The 20,124-nt window shown below is 41.9% G+C and overlaps 1 long non-coding RNA gene across 2 annotated transcripts in view; it reads left to right on the forward strand.

The window, feature by feature from the left end:
- Window positions 1-3,905: 3,905 nt before the first annotated feature.
- Window positions 3,906-20,124, forward strand: part of LOC111844152 (uncharacterized) — a 61,058-nt gene continuing 44,839 nt past the window's right edge. For both annotated transcript variants that reach the window (XR_002838322.2, XR_002838321.1), the window contains exon 1: window positions 3,906-3,944. This is a non-coding gene — a long non-coding RNA (uncharacterized lncRNA). The remainder of the gene's footprint in view (window positions 3,945-20,124) is intronic.

Below are 20,124 nucleotides of genomic sequence, written 5' to 3' on the forward strand. Positions count from 1 at the left end.
CATAATTTCAGTGTCTGTTACCTGTATCTTTTAGGCATTGAATAGGTTTCATAACCAGAAAAACTTGCCAGAATTTTCTTTCTTTATTCTGAAGCACTGATTACCACTGCAGCACAGGTTTCTATTTTATTTACCCAGAACGGAACCAGCGTGATCCAAAGAGAAATGGTGACCACGGAAACAGGACGGGTACTTAGTACAGTAGGTCCTGTTGTTGCACCCGTGTTTCCACTGTGACCTTTTCTCCAGGTCTGTCGTGTCACTTTCCATCCACATGAGCAATTTCTGATTTCATCCGGATCAATTTTTGTTCCTTCCCGGTCGCCCCGGGTTTCTGAAGTACGAGACGTTTTGCCGTTGTTGACTAGTCTCAAATATGCGGCCTTCATTAAATTATACGGCAGTGTGAATAGGCACCAGGATATTTTTCTACATGCTTTGGTCCTAGATGTTGGTATTAATGCAGGGCCTGACTCTTACCGCTCTAGAAAGCCTCATGTATGTGTGTGTCTGTTCGAGCCTGACACAGTCTACAGCTATGCTCTGTATAATGATCTGTGGCTCAGAGGGTTGAAATGCTGCCTCTGTGATCATATGGTTGCTAGTTCAAATCCCTATATTAACAAAATGATTTCACCACTAGGCCCTTAAGTACGTCTGACATTTCTCACAAAATAAAACGTACTTTGCATTGGATAACTTCATCTGCTAAATAAATAAAGTCCAAGTATGTCTTTATTCTGGATATTAATGAAACATTTCAAAAATGAAAAAAAAGTTACAAGTAAAACTCTGGCTAAAGAAAGGGTTTGTTATATGGAAATTCATGCTTTCTTCATACCTATACTTCCTCCCTTTATGCAGAACCTCATAGTAATTCGCTGCTATCAGCGTTGTTTGAAATCCATGATATGGAGAAACGCTTCAGATCACCCTGAACATTAAGCTCTTTGATGGGTCTCACAGCCCAGCTGTCTGCTACATTCCTCATAGCGGCGGTCTTCGTCGAGTGACGCCCGACACGTTCCATTCCTCGGTTCTCTGGTCCAAAGTGGAGTTGAGATTTAAGCGCAGCACCTTTGGGTTATTAAGAGGCTTAAACGTTGCTGCAGCTGTCCGTGCAAAGTGTGACGCATCGGGGTGTTTTTGAGAGAAATGTTTTGTCTCCTAAAAACTGGCAATCGATTTTCGTTTGGTGAAACGAATTGAGCTGCCGTAATGAGGGATTTCTGAGCATCTACGACAAATCCTGCTGACTTTATGAATTCCACAACGGTGTGCTGTGTTGAAGAGGTCAAGAGCACCGCTTGCACAACAGGTCAGGAAAATTAATCAGGACACCGATATGATCAGACAATTTTACCAGAGTAGGAGGCTTCTTAGCAGGTCAAACAAAGCAGCGGCTTTGCCCATGACACCAGGGTTAATGCCCTGTCCCCGTCGTAGCAGGATATCTTTTACGGGATATTGCTTTCCTTTTAAAACCTCATCCCAAAAGCCATCTACACAACTATGGACTTGTCACTACCCAAGATTGCAAGGGCACCATATTAATGTGTAATGGAGCAGGGAAAAGCAGCCCAGAAAAGAAAAGATAAGTGATCACTTGTCTGAAAACTATCGGAGAGAACATCAAATTGTTTTGTATGTTTTTACTCACAGCGCTGGATTAGAGGAAGAGTTGTTGCAGATGTGAAGGGGTACGGAAGTCATGTGACCACCCCAAGCATCATGCTTACTTCCTGTTCCAAGGTTTTCATTTAGACGATAACCGTAACAAACGTTAAATAGGTTTTCCCGAGTAATGTATCATAGTTATGCGTATTATTATTTGGGAATAATTCATTTAAAGGTCTATATTTATTCATAACACCATGTATTTCAGTGTAAGACATGGACTTCTTTAGAACATTATTTTAAATCAAATTTAAAAATTTAACTGTAATTTATGGTATTAAAATGTGTATCTATTTAAAAACATTGAAAAAAAAGAGAATGACTTAGGTACTGTAGCTGCTACAAAAAAAGTGCTAGTACGTTTTTATGGCTGTGTTTTAGTAAAAAGATCACAAATAAACAGACTGATCCTTTGACACAGGTTGGGGGGGGTGAAACTACTGTAGGATAGAAATCTGATACCCCCCTTCTTGGGTATTAAAGGACATTTCACACACTTACAGAGCTGATGAGGGGGACAGGCAGTACGTCGATCTCTAGACCGCCATAAATTCTGCATTATACAGTGCTCCACAGTATCTGTGGTGCAATAAAAGCCCCCCCCAACGCTGTATCGCCCTGCCGTATCGCCATATCAGACGAAATCAATTTCAGTATGTCTTCATTTCTGGGGGAAAACTTGTTTGTGGGTATTTTGATTCATGAACCTTGTTTGCTGTTTTTTTTTTATCTTGGAACAGTCAGTGCTTCCAAGATGAAAGGGAAGGAGGTGCTGAGAATCAGTCATGGGTTCGGGTCACCGATTTCCCGTCCGGCCCGGCCCGGCCCGGCCGTCAGTCTCTCAGCATCTTTCCCCAAATGCCCTCCGGATTAGCGAGCCCGGGGGGGGTCCCCCCACGCCATCCTGTCGAGCGCAGTGAAGATTTAGCGTGCTGTTTACGAAGCCCCATGTCCTCGTTAATGCTCCCCACAGTGGAGGCCGTAAACCTGCTTATGGATATCCGCTTTTATATAAAAAACGCTGTCTCCCTTTGAAAGATGCAGTAGATCACTGACACGGCGGCTTATTGGCTGCTGGGCGAATTTACGTCTTTCTCTGTCCGTGGGTACATGCGAGTACACAGACAGGCAAACTCGGGTATTATGGGGTGAAAGCCAAACTGTTGTAGCCAGGGGGCACTCAAAAGTCACTTCAAGCCCCCCCACTTGTGTGACTACTTGTAGCCAACAGGGGGCCCCCTATCCTCAGGGGCCCCACTGTTTACAGCACCTAGACAACTAGAAACAAGTGATTTGAGGATGATACAATCCCCACCTACACGAACCTTCCAAGATGGCCAACCCCACCCAGTATCACATGAAGGCTGCTGGTTTTGTAAGCTTTCTGATATGAATCGACTGGGGGGGGAGGGGGGGTTCCAGCAGCATGATAAATGGTACCGCTGTATTTCTGCCTATTGCTACTGCTGATCTTTGTCAAGAGTCCCTGGCACATAATTATCTCTGCTGGTGAGAATTTCCAGTTTAAGTGACTTTACTCTGTGTTGATGACTTCGCACCAAAGATTTGACATATTTAATAATAATTTGGTCGTCTGTTTGCGGCGTGATCTGATCGCCATCATTTTTCCACTGCCACTTCTGGTGTGGGTCGCCGCGTGCTGTGATAGATGTTCTCTAGGTTTGAGCAAATGCCGTATATTTTCTGGTTCATTTTTGAGGGGGGGGGGCACACCAAAAGTAAGCTAACCAAAGACCATATGCGGCGGGAATAATTTTGCGGAGAGATTATTCCATGAACTTCCCCAGTGAACATCCAATATGGAAAAATGGCTACAAATGTAATTCTTGACATCTGTAAGAAATTGGGTTGGTGTTGGCGATTTTTATTCAGAAGTAGCTTGCTCTGCATATAAATGGTACATTATGGCACCCGCGTTCCTTGAGCTGTGGCCGAATGTTCATACATTTCACGGAAAAGCACATTTGATTTGCATACTCATGCTGATGCAGTAGACACAGAAACATGTCTGCCTCTAACGGGACGACGAGCTTGGTGCGACGGGGCTGCGTGTCCTGTGTGTTTTTTTCTTTTTTCCATGGTGATTGATCATGGTCCCCCTGTCCACAGATGCCTCCGTTAATGGAACCCAGCTGTCCCTAATGAGAGAGATTACCCCACTGAGGGTAAGTTATTTTCTTCCTCTCAACCTACAGCTCTGTTTTGCTGTCCCATAACAGATCTCCCCTCCACAACCTGCAGAAAAGGTTAGTTAAAAATAATCCCTTAATAAACCTTTCCATAGTGACACAACGGGTGATTATCTATTATCTGCATTGCTTAAAGTTTGCAGCAATTTAAAAATTTTTTAAACCGGCATAATGATCACATGAAAAGTACCGAGATAATAATCATTATAATCTTCTGAATATGCTTTAATGGTTAGTAAATAAGAAATTGAACTACTCCACAAAAAGCAAGTCATCTAAAACAGATTTATTCTGTTGCACACATATATGAGGAAAAGCTCCCCGAGAATAGCAGGAAATGTCTTACTTGTCATGCGGATCAGTGCTGTTCAGTGGTCTTAAGCTGTTTAATACATTAATGCCTCAGCTGGTCTAATCTGACCGGTAAGTGTTTCATAGGGACCTCATTAAGAATGGTCTCTAGAAAATTCCAGGCCCCACCTGAAATATCCAGTCCCTGGTTTATCACAGTATGGCTGTGGTGTGGAGCACTGGGGAAGTGTAGGGTGTTATTACCAAAGTGCCCCGTGAATGACTGACACCCCATCCAGGCTGTATTGCAGCCTTGTGCCCCCCCCCCCCACACACACACACACACAACTCTGTGTTTGACAGATCAAATGCTTGGCTTTGTAATTGCAAAACTCCTTATATTTGCTCGAGTTCCCGCCATCTTGTGTGACGACCAGACTCCGATGCTGATTACGGAACCTTCTTGGATCGGCGGGGTGACCCAGCTGTGCGAGTCCAGCAGAATAATAGCGGAGTGACCAAAATGGCTGCAGGGGACACACTCCTGCAGTCTGTGACAACATGATTTAGTCCAGAGTCGATGACAAACAGACTTTCGGATGGCAAATCATAAGAGTATCCAGTGCAGGAATTTCATGCTAATTACTGCTTACATCGTTGTGTTTGTCTGAAAATGACGGGGAAAAGGCGTCAGCACTCGCTCTGGCTGGGGATGCTGAGCGGCTCCTGCGTGATGCTGTGCCAGGGCCGGGTGGGGGCTGGGGGGGGGACGTGGCAGATGATGTGCTGCCATATCTGCAAACGGAGCTGTGGCATGACGCCCAGCGCCCAGGCCAAATGGCAGGCGCTACCCATTGACCTTTTCCAGACAAGCTCTGCGCCGCTGCGAACAACCGACTGCCGAAATTAAATTTGTCACGGTCTGGCAGCACACGTTGGCAGCTCGGGGGACCCCGCAGGTCCACAAGGGCCCGATTCTCTCTTTCTGAATGCTGGAGTTGAGTGGCTTGGGGGTGCAGATCTCGCTGGCAGGACACTCCCAGCCTGAAAGTAACCCACATTGCCTTAGGTCTAGATGTAGCACACACACACAATAATAAAATTATCCCAGGTTGGCCAACAAAGACATTAATAAACATATCTATTTACGTAATTTTCTTGATTATTATTCTTCTGTTTAATTTCTACATTGACGTGCTCCTCTCCCTGAGACAGGTTATGATGTCATAAACCTATAAATATCTTATGACAGTTAACTGAATGGTTTCAGCTTGCATATTCAGATATTTAAACAGTCTAATATAACCTGTCCTTTTAATTTGTTCATTGGATTTCCATGTCAGTTGTGAAGATGAATTTATACATCAGTCCAGTGTTAATATTTGCAAACCTTGAACTGAATTAAATGCATTATTTTATTGCACCAGTAAAAACTTGTATATCTAATGTTAAATTTCATGCTGCTCCTGTGAGTTGCTGAAAAAGCAGCCCCCCCCCCCCCCCAGCACCTGAAAACGAGGTGCGTTTAATTCGCTCGCCCTACTTAGCAGCGCTCGTAACTGATTACTGTCATCGCAATGGGATGGGGGCACACAGACCCCGGGCAGCATTTCCAGACCGCTCTATCGATTTTGTGTAACAGGGTCTAAAAAGTATTGATTTTGTGTGGCTTGGCTTAAAAAGTTAATAATTTGTAAAGCACGCAAAGAGATGTCGTTATGTGCTGTGGAAACGCACGGGCGTGTGTACCCAGCTTCCCTCAGCTAACTCCGCTAAAAGAAGGACAATCAAGCCAAGGCAAATCAAATGAAGCTTTATTGGTCATGCCAGCCATTTACACATGAAGCGAAATAATGTTCCTCCTGGGCCCAAAAATCATGACAGGACAGACATTACAGTAAATACAGTGTTTTTGGGGAAATTCACAAAAAAACAGAAAGAAATTTACAAAAAAACAGAAAAAGGAAGAGAACTACCTATCATAACGTAACGTAACAACAGAACATCACGTAGTGAAGCATACGCGATGCATAATACATGGTGTAGCACAATGCAATATATAACATAACAACATAACATAACTTAATATAACATTATATAACATACTGTAACAGTCCTAAGGAAACAGCGTATCTGCAGCTGTAATTTGCCCCTTACCCATGGATTTTTGGAATGTACTTTCCTTTCGTCTATCCTTTTTCTTAAGAAGGCTCGCTTTCCCCATCTACAGCTTATTCATAGAGCAGAATGCACCCGCGCACCCCATGTCGGCCCCTACCCGTGCTTAGAGGACCGTCAAGGCCTTTAACAGTGATTCCAAATGTACAGTGCTGCTTCTTGTGCCCGGTTGAGGGACTGAAGAGGTCCAGATGTGTCCTAAAAAAAGGGGGCCGTATGCTTGGGAACAATGCCTATCACGGGGGGGGGGGGGGGGGGGGAGGCACTCGGTCAAGTGGCCCACTGCACTCCAGGCTCCAGACGCCACGGGAGTAATTATACATTTCTTCCCGTGAATTTCTTCCTGCAAGTCGCCATGGGTAACGTGGTTGTTAGGCTGTGCGACCTGCCAGTTATTTTCAGAATAACCATTAAAGGTACACTATGTGCTACCTTAAGGTGAGTCTCCGTTAATTTATTTATGGGTTCACCTAAAGGTAGACAGAGCTTCTTCCAAATAATTAACAATGGAGGCAGGCATTTTTTTCCCAACCATTTCTTCAGGATTCCACATGAGTTTTCGAAACAAACCAACTAACTAAAACTTCTTACTTCCTGTTTGACCCCCTTTATCCAATCAGATTTCTCCAAATTCAGACAGGTAACCTTATGCATAGTAATTTTTAAATAAAAAGATAATATAAATAAAAGAAAATTCTACTAAAATCTTAATAGCCTCATTAAATATACTGTCAGGTAAAAATGCAGTCAGGAACAATGTTTGGTTCATCTGATCACTGTGTAGGTGATCGTTGTGTTTGGGCTTGGGCTTGTGGCCGTGTGCCCTGTCTGAATGTTCATCGTGCTTTTTATCAGTGTTTCCCCATTTCCCCTGACACTCATGTTGCATGTGACCAGAAATCCACAGCAGATCAAACAGGTCTTCAAATCGATCAGCTTAGAAACAACTTGGAAAACTGGAGCCCAAAATGGGGCCAGAATTGTCACCTGTTGCCTTTTAAATGTTTAGTACATTTTGCCTGAAAAAGTAGGAATGCACTATGGGAAAATTGCACAACATTTCTCATTGTCTGCAAGAACACATCAATTTATTGCATTCAGTGAAATCAAGAACTAGCTTGTGATGTCTGATAGTCTATGAAGAAAAGGGTGAAAGTATTTTTTTCTGTTTATACAACAAATATCTAGATAAGAGGTAATATAGTGGCCTTATTTTTCCATTATATCTAAATGACGAGCATTCAGTAGAAGCTACTATTTCTGCCATATTGTTTAAACTCTGTAAACTTCAGCATTACCAGTATCATAATCAAGATTTTACCCGAGTAAGTTTCAAGAGCTTTCATAACGGAGAATCTGGTTTGATTTTTAGTCAGACTTCATGTTCTCTTGTCAATTTTTCTAACAACCACATACGTTTTTTTTTGTGGGGGGGGGTCTAGGGAAGAGCCCATAGGCTGTTTACCTCTCCGCTTGTTGCCAAACACGGCCTGTCAGGTACTGTATAACAAAGCCAGAAGTCCCTTTGGGACATAGCCAAGAGTTTGAGGAGCACACCGATCCTCCGGAGACCACGAGAGTGCAGGTCCTAATTATCTGCTGCTGCAGTGGGACTCTTCGGCAACAGTTACTGGTGGGACTATAGGACCCCGTCGCTCCACGTCTTGTAGCCTCGCAAGCCAATCATACGCAAGATAAATATCAGCTGACTGTGATATGACCCTGGTACTCATACTTAAATTGAAAAATCTGCCTCTATAGAATTAGCAGCTGTCTTGATTTTATCTGCATGCCTTCAGCCTTGTCTGCAAAATTGAATATATTAATACTGTATTTGAGTACTTTTATCATATTGGCTTTAACGCCAAGCAATGTATTCATACGTAAATAAGTGATGCTGCTTCTGAAGTGCTGAGATAATGCTGTATGTGTACATGGCCCTGGATGCTTTTCTTAATTATCTCCTGAATGAACATTTGTGTGTGTGTGTTTTTTTACAATAGATCCATGATGATAGATGAAATCATTCAGCAGAACACAGCTCGAATGATTCAAACACGACCCCAAAATCTGCTTTTTTTGAGTTGTGAATATTATACCTTCTAATCCTTTTCACCGTACTTTCAAGAAGCACTAATACAAATTGAAAGGGATGTTTAGTATTAGTACTAGTATTAGTATTAGTATACTAATATTAAAGTAACATACATACTGTCTGCAGTGTACATGTACTGATTGTATAGAATAACGGTGTATTTGACATACACTGCATGCTGGTTTTTATACTTTGTGTTCATAGACAATAAATTTTAGTCAAACACATCCCTTGAGTTTAAAACTAGGCTTGAGACCAGCACATGGGTACATTCTAATATCAATTTTTCTAGCACTAATTAGGCAGGTAACATCATGGAGCGGGTGAAACTTAACTTAAAACTTTGTGGTTCATAAAAAGACTGCGTCTGTTTTATCTGTGCAGGATGACTGTAAATGATGATGCGGAAAAGTCTTGGAGCGCCGCTAAGGCCGTTATTATGTTTTTGGGTCGCCCCATTTTGGACTCCCGCAGATGCCACCATCATAAACAACAATGTACACGGCAGTGACAGAAGCTGGTCAACCGAGTGAGCTAAGTTTGGGTTCGGGAAGGGTGGGGTGTGAATATGGGCCACATATGGGAGAATATGGATGAACTGCAAGTACATCATACGTCCATGTTAGAAAAAAGTGGAAAGAGGTTATTAAACTCAACCATTTTCACCACACTGTATACCCATGAATGCTGGCTGGCATTGGCTCAGAGGGGGGCGCTGTCATCTTCAGGGTTGGGGTCGGAATCCTGTCCCTGTCCTGTGTATGCTGGTTCTTGCTTGTTCTCCCTGTGATGCACCGCTAGATAAATCTGCATCTGCAGCACGCTCATAGTGCCCTGGTATCCTCATCCTTCTTTCCTGAGCCTCCTGGAACAGGCTCCTGGCTATATATATACACACAGCTCAAGTTGCGTAAAAGCAACTCATGCAAATCCAGACTTACGCAAAAAATATCCAGGTTACGCAGCATTTACGTAACTCAAAAAGGCGTTGGGTGCCTATAAGTAAATTTACACTTCATCTTTTAATTTATTTCATGTGTGTTTTTAGTACATATTACTAGTATATTTTTGCCGTATGTGTTGATTGATTGGTATGAGAAGATGAATCCGAGTTACGTAAAATTTGACTTACTCATAGGTGCATGGCATGGATAACTTATGTCGGTCAAGAACTGCCTGTAAAGGAAAGTTACTGATTAAACAATCAGATGTGCTGGGAAATCAGTGGGCGTTAATATATTCACTGACAGTGGTCAGCGTGTCTTTTCTGATGAGTGGTTTGCATGCCGTCATTAGATTTCATTTTGCCGTAAGTGTTGAGCCATTACTCAGAATTAACCATCACTGAAAGTCATTAGAGGGGAAAATTTACAAATGAACTCCGTGCAAGCCGTGACGCAGCTGGGCTGGTGTGTCCTCAAGTGAGGGAACTAATTAATGTAAATTAGCATGCGGGGTAGAGCAAAAGCCATTTGAATTGTTTGCTGAAGTGAGATGCTCAGCCGAGATGGATAATTCACGGCCTGGTCATTTTCAGCATTTCCATCCTAAAACAAAACAAGAAATATTTACATGCTGATTCTCTTATCTCTTCAGCAGACAGTGATGTTTGTAGTCCTTATTGCATTACGTTTCTGCATAACCGGTAAAATCCAACATCCACCATTTGAAATTCCCCTGCTGTTTATGCTTCTGGCACATTATTTCATCCAAAATAACACAGCAAGAGAGAACCTTAAATTGCTTCTGATAAAGCCCCACTAAAGCCATTGCCATATTGAAATTCGTGGATGAATCTGAAATACTCACTTCTCAAATCAGTTAGGAAAATATAGACAGAACGGAACTATTTGCATCAAATCGCAAAGGCTTTGGGGATTCCAGTCTCCAAATGCATGTAGCGATTTGGTCCTTCCAAACTGTCCCTGTGTTTCTATTGGACTGATATTCCATCCAAGGTGTTCCCCTACCCCCTACCCATAATATTATATTGGATAAAAGGGTAAAAAATGGATGAATGGATATTTGCAATAATGCTTAAGTTAAAATGATGCCTGTGAATGTCATGACACAGTAACATATCTGATATTTTATATAAAATATTAAAACGTGAAATGCGATATAATTTGAATATCGGCGGAGTTTACTGTCTGTGTAACACTGGCTTCCCTGCAATGCTAAAAAGTAACAAATAGATGCACTGGGACTCAGTGACTCATCTTATCTGTGGGCATAAATTCAGCCGCGTAACAAAAGGTTTAATTCATGAGAGGATGGCCGCGAGAAGCTGTCCTGTTTGTCAGTGGTGGCGGGGGACACGCTCATTGGGCGATGAGAGCGACCAATTAAATGTCATCTCTAATGTAGTGAAAAGCTGAGGCAGAGGTACATTACAGTGTAATCTCTGTAGAAAACTTTGTTTTTATGTGCATAATTAATAAATGTTTGCTTAGTATCGTCCTCCAGGCAATAGTCTGGCTGCATTTTGCATTCCACTGTGCAAGATGCACAATGATTTTAAAGAAATAATCGGCATTAACAGGGGGGATGGTACGGTGGCTCAGTGCGTAACGCTGTGACTCCTCCATGCTTACAGGTGTCGAGCCCATCCCCAGCTGTGTGTGTGTGCGTGAGTGCGTGCATGTCGGGTAAACATATCTTTATGGGGACTGCGTATTCATTTCTATGGGAAAACCTTAACCCCCACCCAGCCCTCACCATAACCATAAATAACCAAGCAAAATACAAGAGCTTTTGCATTTTTAGTTTTTCATTGCAGTCACAGATTTTTTTTTAATTGAGTTTCAGTTTCCTGGTCCCCATAAGGTAAAAAAAAACAGGTATTCATCACGTTGTGGGGATATTGTATCCCCAAAAGGTAAGGTATACCCACACGTGTGTGTGTGTGTGTGTGTGTGTGTGTGTGTGTGTGCGTACAGGTTTCTGCTCATGGCTCAAACACATGTGGTTAGGTCTCTTAATTGTCCATAGTGGACCATTGTGTCTATGAGTGTTTGTGCCCTGTAACAAACTGGCATCCTGTCGGGAGCATTCCCCGTCTCCCTCTCCGTACCTCCAGGGACGGGCACCAGGCTATATATCGCTATCCTGCATGAGCAGTATCAAATGTCAGAACAAGAGCATTAACTTTAAAGACCTTTGTCATGTAGTACTTGAAGGCATTTCTTAAACAAACGTAACCGATGCATTTGTATATAATCCAGCCAGGACCAGGCGATAGACTCTTCACACCCAGTCAGGGACGAACCTAGAAATCCCAGGACCCCTGACAAAATACGAGGACCCCTGTCATATGCTGGAGCCCCTGAATCTGCCAGGGAATTCATGCCCCTCCAACACCTCTGCATCTGTGATGTCCAGCACAGATCTGATTTGGAGAACCAGTAGGGGAGTGTGTGTTGACTAAAATAAGTAAATGTAATAAAAAAAAAAAACTTTAAAATACACCTTTAAATAAAGGGCACGTGAAGGCAAGCTGTATACAACATTCAGCCATCCAGTAGGAAAATATGATGTCTGTCATAAAATGCTAGCTAGGCAGGGATCAGTGAAAACATATCATTTGTTCCTCCATTCATCCTTACAGTTTATGGACATTGAAAGAAGTCCGTTAATCTCCCCGCAGCAGCGGCAAATATTCAAAATCTATGCAGGTCTGCAGACTAATGTGATTGTATTTCATGAAACAGCACAGAAACACTGTGTTGTTGTTACTGTTATTCTTGTTATTATTTATTGTTTTATTACAATAGGAAGTTTACTTTAATGTAGGTGAAATGTTTACTCCCCAGAGTAAATGACATGTAATTACATACTCACACATACAGGCTTATTCTCTGACATAGACACACAGAGTCACGTTTATTGTAAAGTAACACCAATATTAGTTTTGCTGATAATTTCCATGAGGATCAAGTGTAATTTGTCACCTTCCTGTAGAGGGCAACCACAAGCTTCCAAATGACTAAAAACTACTCAGCCAGAGTAGATTCTAATATTTTGAAGGAAAAAAACCATTCATCTGTATCTCTTTGCTTCTGCATACATAATTTTGGTCAATTGCACCTTAAAAAGCCATAAAAGGGATCAGTAAATCTCTAGATTTTGTTAAACATAAGTTAGGGAAGAGCTGTCATTGTGATCCATGCTGAGGTAAATGTATTTTCAAATTTCCCCCACCCTCAGGAAAAGTCAAAAATAATTATTTGTGACCTGCCCCGCCCCTGGTGACACATCATCATTATCTCACTCTAACATGATCACCTACTTTTTCAGCATAACATGGATATATTACCACATTCATTCTTATTTCCCACACGAATCTGTCTGCGATCTCCTGTTAATCTTCTAAAAATCTGTGGGCTTTTCACTTAGTATTTTCTGGATGTCGCTGGAAGGCTACTTTTACACCAGAAACGTACTGGGAATTAACTACTCATGTAGGGTTATGGGATATATTCATGTCTTCAGAATATATTTTGACGTGACCAGTCGACTGTTTACCTGTCTAGATGTTTTTTTTCCTTCTTCAGAATTTGTCTACATGTCACCATTTCGTCTTTGATGGGCTACAGGCCAACTTTTTGTCAGTCATTTTTTAGCCTCCACTGGGTTCATCTACATGACACTCTGAGGTCACAAGAAGGAAAAAAATATTTCTGCATAGAATTCACTCGCTTCTGCATCAATAAAATAACACAAATATCTGTGTGTTACTCTAAGAAGAGTTAAAACTGTAATGAATTCCCCTGGACTAAGTAGCCTGGGGCAAAATGTGGTCCTTTTTGGGTTTTCATATGTTTTGTACTGTGCAGGGTTTGAACACCTGGTTTCTACATCGCCGCCCCGGTGGTCGGACAAGTTATTGGAAGACAGAAATAAGGGTGTCACAAAAGGCAGAGATCCAGGCCTGATCCGTGCAGCCGCTCTGCCACCATTCCTGTCATTGGCACTGTCCCTTCACTAGCTGTGACCCGCTCCTTTCAGATGGCAGACTGCCCTGACAGACCGTCAGCACACACCTGGATTCTCTGCTACAGATTGCAGCCTGTGATGCTGACCAGCTGGACCGACAGCACGGGTCTCTCACCCTGTGAAGGATTTCGCTCCTTCAAACCTTTCCATCCCTCTTCCTCCCTGGAGTTGGAACATCCACACTCCCAGTTTGGGGTTTATTTTGCCAGCTTCCCCTTTACGTTGCCATGACGATCCTCAGTTCAGGTTTGTGCAAATTTAATATCTGTTTTTCAGTTTGATCGCTTGTATCATGTAGACCAAGTCAGCTTTTTGTGATGCACTGCAATGGTTGATTTTTCTTTTTCATTTATTTGTTTGGCCGACACATTTACCCACAGTGATTTTCAGTTTGGAGAAAACAGGGCCAGACAGTGCTTGCAGTGCTTAGGGGTCATGGGCCTTGCTCAAGAGCCCAACAGTGACATCACAATGCCCACCGCGGGATTCGGACCTAACTTCGGCCTTAACCTACAGAGCTGCACATGTGATTCGCTAACATGGACAAAACCATCAGGTCTCCAGAGCCTTAAAACACTCGACGAGACTCACTTTAGGGGAATTTGCTACTCTTCTGGCACTCTAGTGTGTCTGTTAGTGCCTTATTTCAGTTCTGATCATCATATTATGTGGGTGATGACATATCTAAGGTACTTCAAAGGGGACTAGAATGAAGTAACCAGTGTCTTGAATACTCTGAGATCTCCCTCTTACTGCCTTGTCAGGAAGCATACACAAACCCCATTTTTAACATTGGGCTCTAAATCCTTCTTGTTACTGTTACGGAATTATTCAATTTTTATAAATTCATGAGCTTTCTCTCTGTGTGATACATTCCACCAGCACAGATAATAGAAAAACTCATTTTTACCACAGCAATAGCAGTAAACCAGAAAAGCTGAATCGCTCTGAAATGTCAGAAGAAGGACGAGTGAACTTGCGGTGAACTCTAACTGGTACACTGAGAGCATTAAAGAGATACTGCGTTCAAATGTGTGGAATTAAGGCTCTCAGCGAAGCACCAAGGCTCGCACGTGCGCCACTGCGATTTTTACGGCAACCTGCAGACAGTTTACCTGTTCCCTGTCTGCTCTACATCCTTATATTATGGGGGGGGGGGGGGACAGAAAAAATAATTTGCAGTGAGGCCAAAGCAGGTCGAAAGCATGCAGTGAGGATTGAAAGTGCAAAGGGGGAGGGGGGTGTGTTCGCGCCCCGCTATTGGCATCTTCCGGCACCCGTCCAGCTGGGGATCAGAGCAGGCCTCACGCTGGGTTTCCGTGAGATAACACCAGGATTCTTATTCATCACCTCCTTCTTCTGCCTTCGCAGACTCACATTTTTCTTTATTTTTATTCATGAATTTATGGATCTCGGTTCGGAGCTCTCTTCCAAGCAAATCCAAATTTAATTTTACAGCGAGCCATGTGGGGTATCAGCAAATGGAGGCCAAAAGGAAAAGAAAAGCCTGCATTTGTTCTTCCCAAAGAGGAGCGAGATAATCTTAGAGCACCTGAACCACAGCTCTGTGTCTGGTACCGCTACGATGACAGCTGAGATGTCGTTCCACACTAAAAACCCCTTTAGCATCGTGGTGGTTCAGTCCGACGGCCCCCACTAGTAGGATGTGACAGCGGAGCTCGATGAACTAATTAGTTGAAGAACACATACTGCAGGAGAGTGCACTGTCACCGGCATAAATTAATCCGCGTCCAAAGCAAACATTCCTCAACCGATTTTGGACTTCTTATGTACACAAGGCTACTAATATATACCTATAAAAAATTACTGCCAAAAGACATCATGAACATTTATTTGGCAGACATTTTAATGCAATGCAACGTATATATTTTTGAAAACGCAGCGTCAGAAAGTCCCTGGAGCAACTGGGGACTATAGACCAGGCTCAGGGGCCCAGTAGTGAAATCGTTCCGCCGACCCTGGGATTTGAACCAGCATCCTAACCCGCTGAACCGCTCGTACGCCCGTGGGGGTCAGAATTATCATGTATTTATCGCATATTAATATTAGTAGTAGCGCTACTATCATTAGTATTTGTACTAAATAATTACCGAGATAATATAAAAAATGAATCGGTAGCCGCAGGAATAATGTGGATGTTGAGGGATGAGCCCCTCCCCCACCATGGCCAACAGCTTGCCCCTTGGGCCTGCAAGGCTCCCCATTCTTTATGCACCACATAGCTACCAACCTTAAATCAACGGTATCCAATCACGCGACTCGTAATTTAATATCGCAGTCTGTGGCCTAATCACAACTATTTTCTTCCCTTCGCTTTGCTTCTGCTATTAGCTGCTGTATTATCCATGGAATTTCAGTTCCTAATATCTCTGACAATGATAACAAAGTGTTTTTAATTTAGGCCACGGCTGTATGGAGTTGGTGCATAGTGTGTCATTATGCTGTCGCATGTAAACCGTGGTGTTGTACCTAACTGAAGCCACCTTACTCGCGAATCACATTGCCGTGAGCTATGGAGAATGAGTTCGATTGTCTTCGTTAAATGATGATAGGAACTGCGCTCTTTGGTACCACAGGTGATGCTAGCTGCAGCCCGTTCGTGGTTGATTATCATAATGAAACGTTTAAATTATAAATAAGGAACCTGATGTTCAAAATGACAAAGATTAACCAGTTAATTGTCTTACCCTCTTGCCAGTAATACTACAGCAGTCCTATGAAGAGTGTTATAAATCTTTATAATGCGACATCAACCATGGGAAGCCTTCAAGGGTTTGGGAGATGCAGTGTCTTAATCTGTACTTATTGTTTTGGCTCATTTATGATGTTGGGCCTTATCATGTAAATATTTTCCTTGCAAAGTGCCATCGTATATATAGAAAGACTTTCAAGAGGCGATACATCAAGTATCCACACAAGGTCCATTCAAGCTTTTGCCAAATGCTATAGCAGTCTTACTTGTTTCTGTGCATTACTTTTGCTTATTATGGCTAAGGAAAATTCTAGCAGAAACCCTGGCGCCAAACAGTGTTTTGAAAATAAACACAGCTCATGCCATCTACAAGGAATTTTATTAATTTGTGCTTTGTAATCCAGACATGCTTGTTATATATGATTTGGCAGTATGGGGTCCTGCTGGTTCTTTCTGCCTCGTCCCAGTAAAGCTACTATAGGAAACGTTTAATCACTAACGTTAGTAAATGTTTTTTGGCTTCAGCTAGCAGCCAAGCAGCTTTAATACGTAGCCAGAGTACACTTGTTTTTTTTTAACAATATATTCATGAATACCCCTTTTAGAAGACTAGCTTCAGGACTTGTTACTTTCACTTCTTTGATTCCTGATGCAATGTAGCAGCACTTCCTGTTTGTTTCTGACGCTATTGATCTTACTTTAGCTTAAATGAAATAAATTTGATCCGAAGCTGTAATTACCAAATCTGTTGTGTGTGTCAAAAATATTGACATATTTTCGACAAACATCTTAAAATGTTACATATATATATATATATATATATATATAAATTAAAATCCTTATCTGCCATAGAAGGGTTTTGTAGTAAATTTGAAGTAACTCCACAAAGCTTGACAATGTACCCATGAAATTCAGATTCTGTGCAGAAAAAATCAACAGATTAGCCTCCCTTGGTATCCAGAATAAATTCAGACACCCACAATAGCGTACAGAGTTGTCCCATAGCCAACTGAGCAAATAAACACACAGAACAATAATGGAAAGTAACAGGGCCCACAAGCTGTTTCTTCCTGCTGAATTTTCTAAAATAAAATTACTGACAGTGCAGATATTGAATTTTGAATGGAACAAATGGATTTCAGCATGAATAAGATTGTCCTTGTTCAGGGACGGCGGCCAGACAGTTATTCTTCGTATCTCCACTCAGGAACGACAGAGACAGAGTAATTGGCACCGTTTTTGCATGGCATTGTTCGTACTGAATGTGTCACCTCTTGGATGCTTATTTGATTTGTACCTGGGCAATGGCGGAGTTTAGCCTGCTAACGCGATTTATTCAAATTTTAGCCGCCGTTGGTCTTTCCTCTATTCTATAGCAAAGTAATGAAATTGGAATATGTATCGCCTTGCAGGTCGACTGAGACATAATGAAATCAGGCTATGACGTGTGTTTAGGGTGTAGCTGAAAAAACAGCCCTGTACCACGGAATGTGTGGCGGTCGTTTGATTTGTTGTTGATATGAAACATGCAGATCAGTAATTTACAAACTGGACTCATGTAAAACGGGATTTCAAATATTATTATTGCAGTTGTGTCTTTAAATGTCTTTACCCCATCCACGGAGTGCTATATTCAAGTTACTGTAATGACACATTTTGTTTATTGTGAACAATTCTAAAGCTAGAGTAAGCAAGACTGCCTGTGACAATGTTTGATTGCTATACTCTTTGTTCATTGTAACTGGAAGATCATGTTTTAATTAAAATGCTGAGGACTGCATACTTTCAATTGATTAAACGGATGTAGCTATGAATTGTTTGTATACATACAAACTTGTTATTAACAGTGCGACTGTTTTCTTGCTGCACACAGATTGAGGTCTGGGTAAACTGCTGAAGTGAGACACAAATCCATAATAAGCCTAAATCGTGTTATAAATATGTAAAAGTGTGTTTGATTTTTTTCCCTCAGCCATAGCAGTTTGTACGGTTCGTTTTGAGAAATATTTTCAAAAGCCTTTTTTGTTTATTATTCAGTCATCTTTGGCAGATAACAGATGCGGGCATCAAACTGAATAAGATACGTATGGTAATGAACGGGACTAGAAGCGGTTACAGATAATGCAGGTATTCCTTTAAAACCCATATCAATTTCTTACAAGCGGATGGCGGTACCTCACGGAAATGTCTAGGAAAATAATGCACGTATATTTTGTAGGGTGCCATATAATCAATAACAGAGTCTCACATTGCAGAGAACTTACCGAGAAAATGACACCGCTTCTGTAATATATATACACACACACACAAATCCCTGAGGACGCCAAACACCAAATAGAAGGGCCCTGCTCCATCAGTCTTAATAATGCTATCCCCAATCTGAGGCATCATGGGAAGCAGTTCATTTATACAGGGGATGCATTGTATTCAATTCATGAAAACCTGAGAGGAGGACATATAGAAATGCATTTTTTAAGATAAAAATGTGTGTTTCCCAGCCATGCTCTTGCATTAGTCGACACCTCGATAAGTCGTCACTCTGATAATTCGTGTTATAACACAGTACACGTCGTAAGAGGAGTTTCTAAACTCAGCAGAGGGATTTCACATTGGTACACATTTCACTGCTGAACTCTGGGAACTCTGTCTTCCCGCGTATCTCCCAGAATCCACCTGGATGATCCCACTGTAGGGCCAGTTCAGTTGCACTTACCTACAGTATAAGCCTACACCACTCCCTGTTCACTGGCTGCTCTTGGTGTTGCCCTTTCTGCTGATTTGTATATTTCTCTTACTAGGTTCTTGCTTTGCTTGAAAGCCGTCATGTTGCTCTCTAATGCTACTCACACTCGTTCCTGGGCCTTCACTGGAGTCTCAGTGCAGCTGCCCTCACGCCTAGTTGACTCCTCGTCGCAGTATGTTTGTAATGTGCTATTTGCCTCACTTGTATTCACGTCTGTGAAATAAAATAAATGTAAATGATACTCTTTGGATACGGAGAATCAGGATTATATCTGTTACTGTTTATCTGTTACTGGGCATTAATCTTTAGGCAAGGAAGCATTCATGTGTGTTTGTACTGTAATCTTCCTTGATTCAGTTTTCTTAGTCTGCTTGTAGTAATATTGATTTAGTTCCAAATCGTACGATAAGGTGTGAACAAAACTCAGCAGTGGCAGAAAGTGAAAGCAACGTTTCACAGCCGCTTCACGGCATTCTTGAGAAAGGAATCACACCGAGTGCAGAGAGGAAGTAAAAAATGGCATTTTCAGGATTGTGGTCTTTTTCTTCCCTTTTAATTCTCGTTTGGCTGTTCCTCGGCTGTGATCGTTTAGTTTTTATTTTTTGTACACTTTGCTTTTGGATGTAACCACTGAACCGATACCAATTTATTATTTCATTTGACTTCTAATCTTTGACTCCTAATTTCTTCTGTCAGAGACAAATGAATGTCATCAATACATGCGTGAACACGTGCATCGCCAATGACTTCTTATTCAAGTTCAAAGCACCGGCAGAAAAACATGCTTAATCACCAGTGGCACACATCAGCACACAGACATGGATAGTTGATTGAAATAGAAAAAAACCCTTTAGAGTATGAGGCTCGTGGCTCTTTCTGAATGTAACGTCTCCCCAGCTGAAATGCTGAATAAAAAAGAGGAAACAATAAAGCTACACTTGTTGAATTGCACACAAACCTGCAAGACGGATACGAGTTTTAGTCTCTTTCTGTTTGTAGTCAAAACATTAGGTAATATTTTTATGCCATTGTTCATACAGCAAGATCTGTAGGTGTCACCCGTCTGAAGGCATACTACTAACACAGACTGAGACTGTAATCTAGCAAACATCTGTAAATTTTCTGTAGACAATAGTCTTTAAAATCATAAAGCCTTTTTTGTTTCAAAATGTAAGACAAATGTTATTAGGGCGGCCAATATAAAGACAGCACTGGTCGTCAC

This window comes from Paramormyrops kingsleyae, chromosome 9 (assembly GCF_048594095.1).
Source record: "Paramormyrops kingsleyae isolate MSU_618 chromosome 9, PKINGS_0.4, whole genome shotgun sequence".
NCBI lineage: Eukaryota > Metazoa > Chordata > Actinopteri > Osteoglossiformes > Mormyridae > Paramormyrops > Paramormyrops kingsleyae.